Source organism: Beta vulgaris, chromosome 6, assembly GCF_026745355.1.
Source record: "Beta vulgaris subsp. vulgaris cultivar EL10 chromosome 6, EL10.2, whole genome shotgun sequence".
In the NCBI taxonomy this organism is placed as follows: Eukaryota; Viridiplantae; Streptophyta; class Magnoliopsida; order Caryophyllales; family Amaranthaceae; genus Beta; species Beta vulgaris.
The window spans coordinates 3,291,387-3,301,775 of record NC_079207.1 but is presented as its reverse complement, the minus strand read 5'-3'; positions in this window follow the sequence as shown (position 1 = coordinate 3,301,775).

Here is a 10,389-nt window from a genome sequence, read left to right as displayed (position 1 = left end):
ATTATTATACAGATTCTATTCTCCAGTAGTGTTCCAAACATGGTACATTGCATATATAGTGTTTTGACTTTATATGTGTGTGTGCTGAATCCAGCGAAGCTTTGACAGTTGAATGTGGCTACTAAAATGGTTGTAGAATCAAGGTGGCCAATGGACCACTTGCATTGTTTGAGTAAAATTAGAAAGACCAACTAAAATTATTGGACTTCCACAAAAAGAACAATGGGTTCTTCAACTTGTGTGATCAAGCAAGTTGCAACGTAGCGAATCTTTATTAAGAAGATGGATCTTCCTCTCTCCTATTTACTTTTGAGCTTCGACTTTATTTTTATTTGACCTAGTTAGGCTCAAGTTATATCTGAAAAAATAATGTGATGTCGTCTAAAGAAAATAATGTTAAACGACTAAGTATTAGTGTTTTCCACCCACTTTTTGGGTTCTTTCAATCCTTTTATGGAAGTATGGAGTTTGGTTTTATTCTCTTCTCACGTAGAAGTTTAAAAATTGGTATGAGAAATTGTTTCTATTGAGTGAAGTTCAAGACCATCACGAAGTATTGGAAATTCAGATGCGGTCAACATGGTTAAATCAAGAATTTTCTTCCGAAACTATTTCAGAATGATAGACTTCCCATCAATAGCTGCGCAACAAATAAAGGAGGTTGGTGATGTATTGCTCAATCGGGTTCATTGTAGTTTCTTCCAAGACGAATTTGATTTAATCTTGTCTGATTATATCTTGTTTTTCTTAATACTTATTGTAGATATCGTTTGACCTTTAATTAATGAAATTTCTCATTCAAAAAAAATAATGAAACTAAAGGTTTTTTTTGTCAGAAAGTACCTAATAAAACGACTATTGTTAAACATCGCCATAGAGTACTTAAAATCGCCCAAAATATATTTTTATAGCCCAATTTACCCTTTCTTCTTTTCTACACTACCCACCACCCCCACCACCACCACCAACCTTTTGCCATTTCACCTTCTCTTTTCCCCACCACCCCACCACCACCTACCTTCCCACTACCACCGTCGACCTCCACCGCAGCCACCTCGCAGTCGTAATTTTTTTAAACTGTCAAACGTCCTGAAGGGACGTCCTACAGTTTAAAAAAATTTCGCCTGTGAGGGTGGCTGCGGTGTGCGACGTCACGCGAAGTGGAGGTAAGGGTGGGTGAGGGTGGTGGTGGTGGTGGTACGTAAACATTGAAGGAGAGAGAGGGGTAATTTCAATGGAGGTGAGGGTGGTGGAGTGAGGTGCGTGGGTGGTGGTGGAAGGCAGGAGGTGAGGGAGATGGTGGTGGAAGGCAGGAGGTGAGGGAGATGGTGGTGGTGGTGGTGGTGGCGGCGGCAGCCAGGCAGGTAGGAGGTGAGGTGGATGGTGTTGATTTAAGAAAAAAATAAGGAAGGTTATAAATGTAATTTCATTGTTTTTTTGGGCGATTTTAAGTAATTGTTGGGCGATGTATAGAAGTTCAGAATAAAACACAAGTTTTGTAATGAAGGACCTAATAAAAATTTTGTTGTCTAAAAAGACCTATTAAAATACTTTCAGTTGTTAATAGTAATCATTTTATTAATTTCAGGCCAAAACATCAAATTTCGGCGTTGACCTTTCTTAACTCCAATTGACTCTTTCAATTCTTTGTTTATGTTTTACAAAAACAATGAAAAATAATGGAAGAAAAAAAAAAGAGTTGGGAGCTTACCACCATCAAAATGATGATGACAGTCCCAAACTAGAAGAAAAGTATTAGTATTTTTGAGGAAGAAAAGGAGAAAGGAAGAGGCTGACTGATTATTAGTTTAACAACAAAAGAGGAACACGTTAGATATATACGTTAACAATTTAGATATGTACGTTAACAATTTGAGGAGAGATCTTAATTATAAACTTTCAATAGTATACTACAATGGAAGGTTTTCCTTGCCATGGAATATACTTGCTCAAGACCTATCCTATTACAATCTACTAAACCCCAAGAACCACCTCAATCTCCTTGACTCATGAATTTACTATATCAGTATATGCCTCCTTTTGTGCTACTAACCTACCTGCAGGTATGGGATTGGAGCAATCTGTCGAAGTGAATCGGGGCAATGAATGAGAGGTTTCTGTGGAAATTTTGTATCAATGATGCTAACTTAGCAGAAATCCTTGTCATACATGAAGCTCTACTATGGATAGAAGCAAATCAGTGGAAGAAATGCATGGTCTTGTCGGTGACTCCTTGATAGCAGTGGATTGTATAAATGGAAGTATGAGGATAAGAGATCGTTATAGAAATCATACTAATGTTTGCAGGTAGCTATTACAGAGAGAGAGACTCATCCAACTGGAAAAAGTGGGTCAGGACCAAGTGAGAGAGGCTGGCATCTTAGCAAGAACAAGTCGCAAAGGAAGTGGGGAGGTAGGGGTGATCCGCCAATTCTTTGTAGCCTCATGGGTGAAACTAGGCATTAGGGTCGAGGATATTTCATTTGAACAGTTATTTTTGTCTTGTGATGATGGGATCATAGATCCCTATGCTAGTTGCACTAGCTAAACTAGATGACTTGATCTTTTAATATATCGTTTCAATTATAAAAAAAAAAACAGTATAATATTACAATGACAAAAAAAAAACCTAGTGCAAAGTGCTTATATGATATTCAATAATTTCCTCTATAATTAACCTAAGACGTAATGACAAAAAGAAAGAAAAGAAATCTAGCATGATAGAAAAGAGATTGTCAACTTACATAGTAAAAAACGACTACCTAATGCCTAGCATATAGGTGTACATTAATTAATACACAGCCATTTCTACCGAGCTAGTGGTAAAGAAAGAATCTTCCAACCTCAAGATTAAGGGTTCGATCTCCACCAAGGACAATTTAGGAGAGAGTTTTCCCTTAACATCCCCAATCCAAAATGTCTGCTGCAAACCCAGACCGGCTTAACCTACAAGAGGTTCCGGTCTGACAGAAGCCTTTATATTACTATAGGATCTCTAGTGGAAGCCTCTAAAAAAATTATAATATAATTCTGGGTAAGTCATCCTTGGCTAGTGAATGAGACTATTTTCTTCATGTTAGGCCTCTCTTCTTCTCACATTCTACAAACATATATCATCTCAGTATTTTTTTAGTTGGATCATTTGCTTTTGTGGCATTATTCATCAACCAACTTTGTTATATTATCTCGCATCATTATATAAGACAAAATATGATCAAGCGGGATCTTGTTAGATTCATCTCAATGCGAGAGTACGAATATCAAACTTTTATAATTTTTACTTACACGTAATAAGATATATTAATGTTCAAAGAAGCATCTCGATAAATATAAAAATGCAAATGGCGCAACTAAAAAAATAGAGAGGTAGTATAATTATATATGAACAATTTAGGGGTAATGAGGAATTGGGGATTCACTGATCACAATGCATAGCACCCCGGCCAACTAGAACTAGTAACCAGTGACTCGGTGAGCCCTCATAAAATCATCTTTATAATTTCGTATGTTTTTTCTATTGGTAGACTCTGGTAAAGTACGTTCTATAATCTATTATTCAATTAGTTACTAGTCAATGTTAACAGCATCAATTTGGACCTTTTGACATCTATAAATGGAATATATTCTCATTTCTCGATGTGCATCAGTGCATGTTGACTCGTGTCGTGTTCATGCACGCACGATTAAACAAGAGATTTTCAACTGTAGCAAAAACCATTGATGATTGTATTTGTATACTTGGCCATCTTACAAGCACATGATCGATAAATCTTGGTGTCAACTTCTCAGATCTGTCATCAACTACATATTATCACTTTTTTTTTTCCTTTTGTAACGATATGTTTTTCTGGAAAGGTTTTTTGCTTTTACGTTTGACTTTTAGCATATGATCTATTTTTACGATTTGGATTCCAAGTCTGAGAATCATCTTGGCTTTACCAAGAAATTAAAGTGACCTTACACAGCAAGTCATTGCCAATGGAATGTTAGCTCCGAAATGATTTATGATTCTCCTATTTTCCGATTTGGTTGGACAATGGATTTAAGAGGAAAAAAATTTCAATTTTTTTGTAATATTTTCCTCTAAAATTTGAAGGAAAATCATTTTCTTCCTCACTCATTTCCTGCAAATTCATTTTTCTCTTTGTAGCTTAATAGTTTTTCATCAAACCAAAAACAAAAAAAAAAAAATATTCATTTATGTTTTTCAGGCCAACATAAATATTTTTCTATGAAATTATTTCACGTTGGAAGTCTAATCAAGTGGACCCTAAATTTTGTTAAGCTATAAAAAATTTATTACGACTTTTTGTCGTTTTTTAACTCTATTATCTTTGTTTTCTTTTAATTATACATTGTACTCCAACATTTTAAAATTTGACTCTATATCCTCAAACTTATCCTTTTTAATTTAGTGCATGGAGCCCCCACAGTTAACTAGGTGCCATTAATTTCGTTGACGGTTTGTAATGCGATGGAACTATTGAAATTTCGTTAAATGTTTGTGATCCGGTATAACTACTGAAACTTACACATAATTTAGTTGTTAGAGGAGAAATTTTGTAATTTAGATTAATTCATCACTATATTGCATACTATAAATGAAAAAAAAATGATGCCTACCTAATGGCGGCATACGCACTAGGCAATCAATTAAGGTAAGTTTGAGGTAACTATGTCGAATCCAAAAAGGTCGGAATGCACTGTAGATATTGAAGAAGGACCATGGTATTAAATAAACAAACTCTAAATTCGCTCCAATAAGTTATGAAATTAATCTTAGCTAGTATAATTACATTAATCCATGTAAGATAAGCTCGATCAATAATTTGCGTTGATGAAAATGCAATCTTAAATAGATAGAATACACATAAATGCATAATTATTATAGTTAGAAATAGATAGTATCTACTCAAGTAACGGTGCTCATTAAGATTTTTTTTTTTTTTTTTTTTGGTCCTACTACGAGGAGTTTCCCACCGCCTTTGGCGAGTGGACTAATCTCCCGCGGGAGTTTGCATGGGTACCTCAAAGGGCAGCATCCCTCCCAGTTGGGATTTTTTCCATACCCAAGACTCGAACCCGAGACCTTGGTTAAGGAGCGAGAGGCCCTTAACCACTCACGCCAACCCCAGTTGGTGCTCATTAAGATTTAAGTGCACAAATCCAATTCTATTACGATGCGAGCCAAATTGAATGATCAGATTTAGAGCTGCACACTAAGTTATGCGAGTTGGAGACTTGGGTTAAAGGTTGGGTTAAGTAGCAAATCACATTAGGAAGTCATAAAGGTTTGCGTGGATCATCAAAACCTAATCGAGGAGTTCAAAGTTCGACCCACCAATCATCCTCTCGGTGGATTGTGCCTAAGTAAAGACCGCACTTGATTAGAGTGACCTAGATCTCAGGATAGATCGAGTATGATCAAATTGATCCAGTGTATTGGCCACCTTTAAATTCTAGTTTATTGATTTATTCCCAATCCTATAAATATAAACTCCTATGTATATCACAAATCATAATACTCCACTTGATTTTGCCTAGTATTCGAATTTTAACGGTCGAGTATTAATTAGTGGACATTTTACCTGATCTGTCACATTTGTGCGAACAGTTGATATTGATACATCACAATTCATATAAGGGCTTGCTCGATATCATTGTGGTTTTGAGTTTTTTTGGTTTCTTGCATATAGAAAAATTAATTAAGTCAAACTTATTGGAAACATGATAATTTTGAAAACTAACAGTTAATTAATTAGTGGACAATTCACTTGATCTGCCACGTTTGTGTGAGTAGTTGATGGTAGTACTAGTACACCACAATTTACTAAGCTGGTTGTTGGGATAATTAAGTTGTGAGCATCATTATTTACAAAAATGTTTGATGAACTCAACATTTGGGATCTCCTTCACAGCTTCACTCTTTATCCATACTCGCAAAGTAGAAAAAGAAGGGAGGATAGATAGTTGGTCCCGACTCTTGATCTGATGAGATCTCATACCTATGTGATGAACAATAATGTTCACATTAATTGAGAGGTTGCAATTGTAAATAATTGGTACTCTACTAAAGTGGTAACATACTGACTACTTCATTTAGCTGTAGAACAGTAGAAGTTCTATTATCAAACCCATGAATGATAACCCCTCTAATATAAATCCAAAAGCCTACAAATCGATAATGGGCCAAATTTCACATGAGTAAGTAAGGAATTGCTTAGCCCAGTACCACCTCAACAGGACACTCATTCAGAGCCCAACAAGCATCCCAACCCCTACCCCCCCTCCCACAATTGAAAGTAAGCTTCCACCAAAATTGAACATTGGTCTGGGGTCTTTGGTGATAACTTAAATTTATATATCGGAACGAATTTAACAGGATCACATAAGATGATGTATATTGTTATATATTAGTATTAAAATATAGTCAAAGTTAATGAGCTTTAACTTTGAAAAAGTAAAGGAGTAAACTACTAAAATAAGGAGGGAGTAGAAATCTAGACAAACATACTTTTCTATTTTTTTTTTAAGGTAAGATAAGGAGCTCATTTAATGGGGATAAACGGAAAATTTTCATATGAGTTTCACGAGTTGACCCCCAAGGCCCCAAACCTCATAGATTTGAGGTGGGTAGTGATGTCACTATTCCACCACCTCAACCTTAATACTTCCATGCTATTGGCTTTCTTTTTGGAAACTTTTTTGTGGTAATCTAGTATTTTACAAATTTGATTCTCTTCAATTACATAACAACTAAACGCATGATATCATATCATTCATATATAATGCAAAGTTAGATTTTTTTTTTTTGAAGAAAAAATTTCATTAATTAATTGAAGGCCAAACGACATTTACAATAGATATAAAGAAAAACAAGATACAATCAAACAAGGTTAAATCAAATTCGTCTTCGAAAAAAGTACAATGAACCAGATCGAGTAATACATCGCAGCCTCCTTGTATTTGTTGAATCAAGTAGCTATTGATGAGGAAGTATATCATTCTGACATAGTTTGGGAAAAATATTATAGATCGAGCCATGTTTACCATATCCGATATTCCAATACCTTCATGTTGAGTCTCGAACTTCAACCAATGAGAACAATTTCTCATACCTAAAAACAAAAAAACCATACTCACAACTCCCATAGGAGATATCTACAACAGAGACTAAAAGAATCACATAAAGAGATACTAATTTATTCAATAAAACAAGAAAAAGAACTAAAAACTAAAAACAAAAGGGGAAGAGGGACTTCCCATGGATGAAAACATTCATGGCATCCCCTAACTGATGAAAAAAGAGTAGAAGAGGCTAGGATTATAGAGATCGAGGAGAGTGGGGGGATTATATAATGTAAAGTTAGATAAAAATATTGAATTTCATCAATGACGTTACACTTGAAAAATGATTTTTTTTCTTGTTAATCAAAAAATAATTTAAATATATCAAAATATTGTGATGTAAAATATTAAACTGCAAATAATTGAACGCTTTATGTTATGAAAAAAGTATATATAGTTACAAAGACTATTAAAACAGACTAATTTTAGTATAAAAGTAAACCTAATCGCTAAATGGATAAAATTAATCACTGAAAGAAATTAACATAGTCATTATTGGGCTAATTCTCTTTTTAATATTAGGCATACTATTGCCTAATTTTAATTTAAAAGTAGGCGGTCTCTTACAATACAAACTCATATAGTTATCAACTTGAGAGGTAGTGTGTACCAAAAGTTTAGTCTCAATAGTTTCTTATTACCATTACCCTTATAAGTGTTTGCAAAAACTTAAAACCATTCTAACCTCCTTCAATCTTCATCCATTAGGTTATTTTTTTTAAAAAAAAAAAAAACTAGTTTGATCTTTTTCAACATTACTTAGATATTTTTTTTAACTAAAGTATTGTCTATTTTAGCAATACTAGTTGTAAATGTGTTCAAACTGATAAATTAGCTGAAATTAATAAGCTAATAGTTGAAATTGATAAGGTGTTAAAATCGATAAGTTAACTACTTAGCTTAATTATTTTAATAAAAGTTACTATAAAAATCATTATAAAATTTCCAAAACTTTTGTCACTTGATTTTGATGTATAATAAATTTTGAACTTATCAATCTATATAAGTCATTAGAACCAAACACTACCAATCATTTTTAGCACCTTAATTATCAATCATTAATTGACATACCTAAATTCCTTGTCCAAACATGTATGAAGCCAAAGCCTTTTTGGTCCGACAAATTTCACCTTTCAAAAAATACCGTTAATAATATTTCCTCCATTTTCAATAAATGCTACATTCAATTGTCACATAACCCAGTGTATTTCTTTGATTATTAATAGCTTTGATTATACACAATATAAATAAAAAAAACTTGATATTTGAAAGTATAAATTCAGACAAATCTAATAACATTTTAACTATGTTTTTCTTTATATAATAGTCAGAAAATATAATCAAAATTGGGTGATGAATAGTGTCAATTTACTCAATGTAATACTTATTTAGAAACGAAGGAAATATAATTGTTTAATCCTTAATGTTTTCATTTAAAAACATTTTTTTAAAAGGACATTATTTTTTCCTTAAGTTATAGTAACCTTTCTTTTCTTGTTATACATTGCACATGCATTGTATATTTGTGTTTCCAAGCTTATTTTCATAATAATACTATATGTCATATATCAAGCTAAATTTTATATTCATCTAAACTCAAGGTTAGATCGAGGTTCAGTTCATAATAAGAAAAAGGCGATCTAATAAAACTATCATCTTACTTACATAAGAGCATGTAAAATGAGGTTATTTAACTAGCTCTTCAAGTAGAGAGAAAATGAAGAGCTACTTTTAACCTAAGCATGGGATTCTTGTTGTATCCGTGTATCTTTAATATATGTCTGTGGAAACACTTTGAAAAGTGTCTCTTGGAGAAGATACCATTTGAGATAAAAGAGAAATAACTCTCAACATGGGCAATTAGTAGATCCTGGACCAAGGTGTAGGATGAGCATCCTACACCAGTTCCACAACGCAAGGCAAGAAGAATGAAACGCACTATTCAACATGCAAAAAAGTAATTGATTTGACAGCTAATGTACATTCCCATTACATCCAGTGTACATTCCCATTACATCCAGTGTACATGTCGAAAATACAAAAAGTAATTGATTTGACAGTTACTGTTCACCATTTAATAACTGATTTGATGTCAACACCCAACCGCCATCATTTCCCCCATATACTGTTCACCACTTGCTTCTCTCTTTTCCACACTCAACCTCCTTGTACATTCTTGGCTTCGTGGTTGTTCATTAACAAAATCAAAATGTACAATGATAGCCCCCAGCTGAAAGTAACCCAAATCATGAAACTGGTGTCAAGTGAGTAATTTGCAATCTTTGTACACTGGGTGTGTTGGTGTTTGTTCACTAATGAAATTCAATATGTACAATTACAATCTCATATCAAAATTCACCACTTTTCTCTTTTCCACACTCAACCTCCTTGTACATTATTGGCTTCGTGGTTGTTCATTAATAAAATCAAAATGTACAATGACAACCCCCAGCTGAAAGTAACCCAATTCATGAAGCTGATGTCAAGTGAGTAATTTGCAATCTTTGTACACTGGGTGTGTTGATGTTTATTCACTAATGCAATTCAATATGTACAATTACAGTCCCATACCGAAATATGTCAAGTGAGTAATTTTCAATCTTTGTACACTGGTGTGTTTGATGTTTGTTCACTAATGAAATTCAATATGTACAATTACAGTCTCATACCGAAATTCAATAAAATCACAATGTACACTGATGGCCATTGCTTTGATCATTGAAAATCCCCAAATGTACACTCGTATATTATTGTATACCAAACCATATGCATTTGTACATTAAAAAAATTATTTCACGTGATGAGAGAGAAAGAGCTGGCCCACTTTCAAAAATACTGCCAAAAGCCAGCCACATGGCAAAGTGTAGGATGCTCATCCTACACATCGGTGTAGGATCTAATTTGCGCAACATGGGACCCACAAAACAAAACATTAAACTCCACGTGAGCTATGCAATTGGATATTTAAAATTTTCTCATTTGTTCAACCAACCATATGGTGACACATGGCACAAACTAATACAATTACAAAAGTTTTCTATACTTCTTGTAACCGTTTAATGATCTTTTTCTTAAAATTTTTTTAAAAAGATGGTAATAATTTATTTTCTAACAACTTTAATTTTTCTTTGTTTATAGAATAATGAACCTAATATTGGATATAAATCATAAACAATCTTTTTTTTTTTTCATATGGAGCACCATCAACGTCCCTTGTATGAGCATATTGCGATATTGTATTTTAATTTAAATATTAGCTTT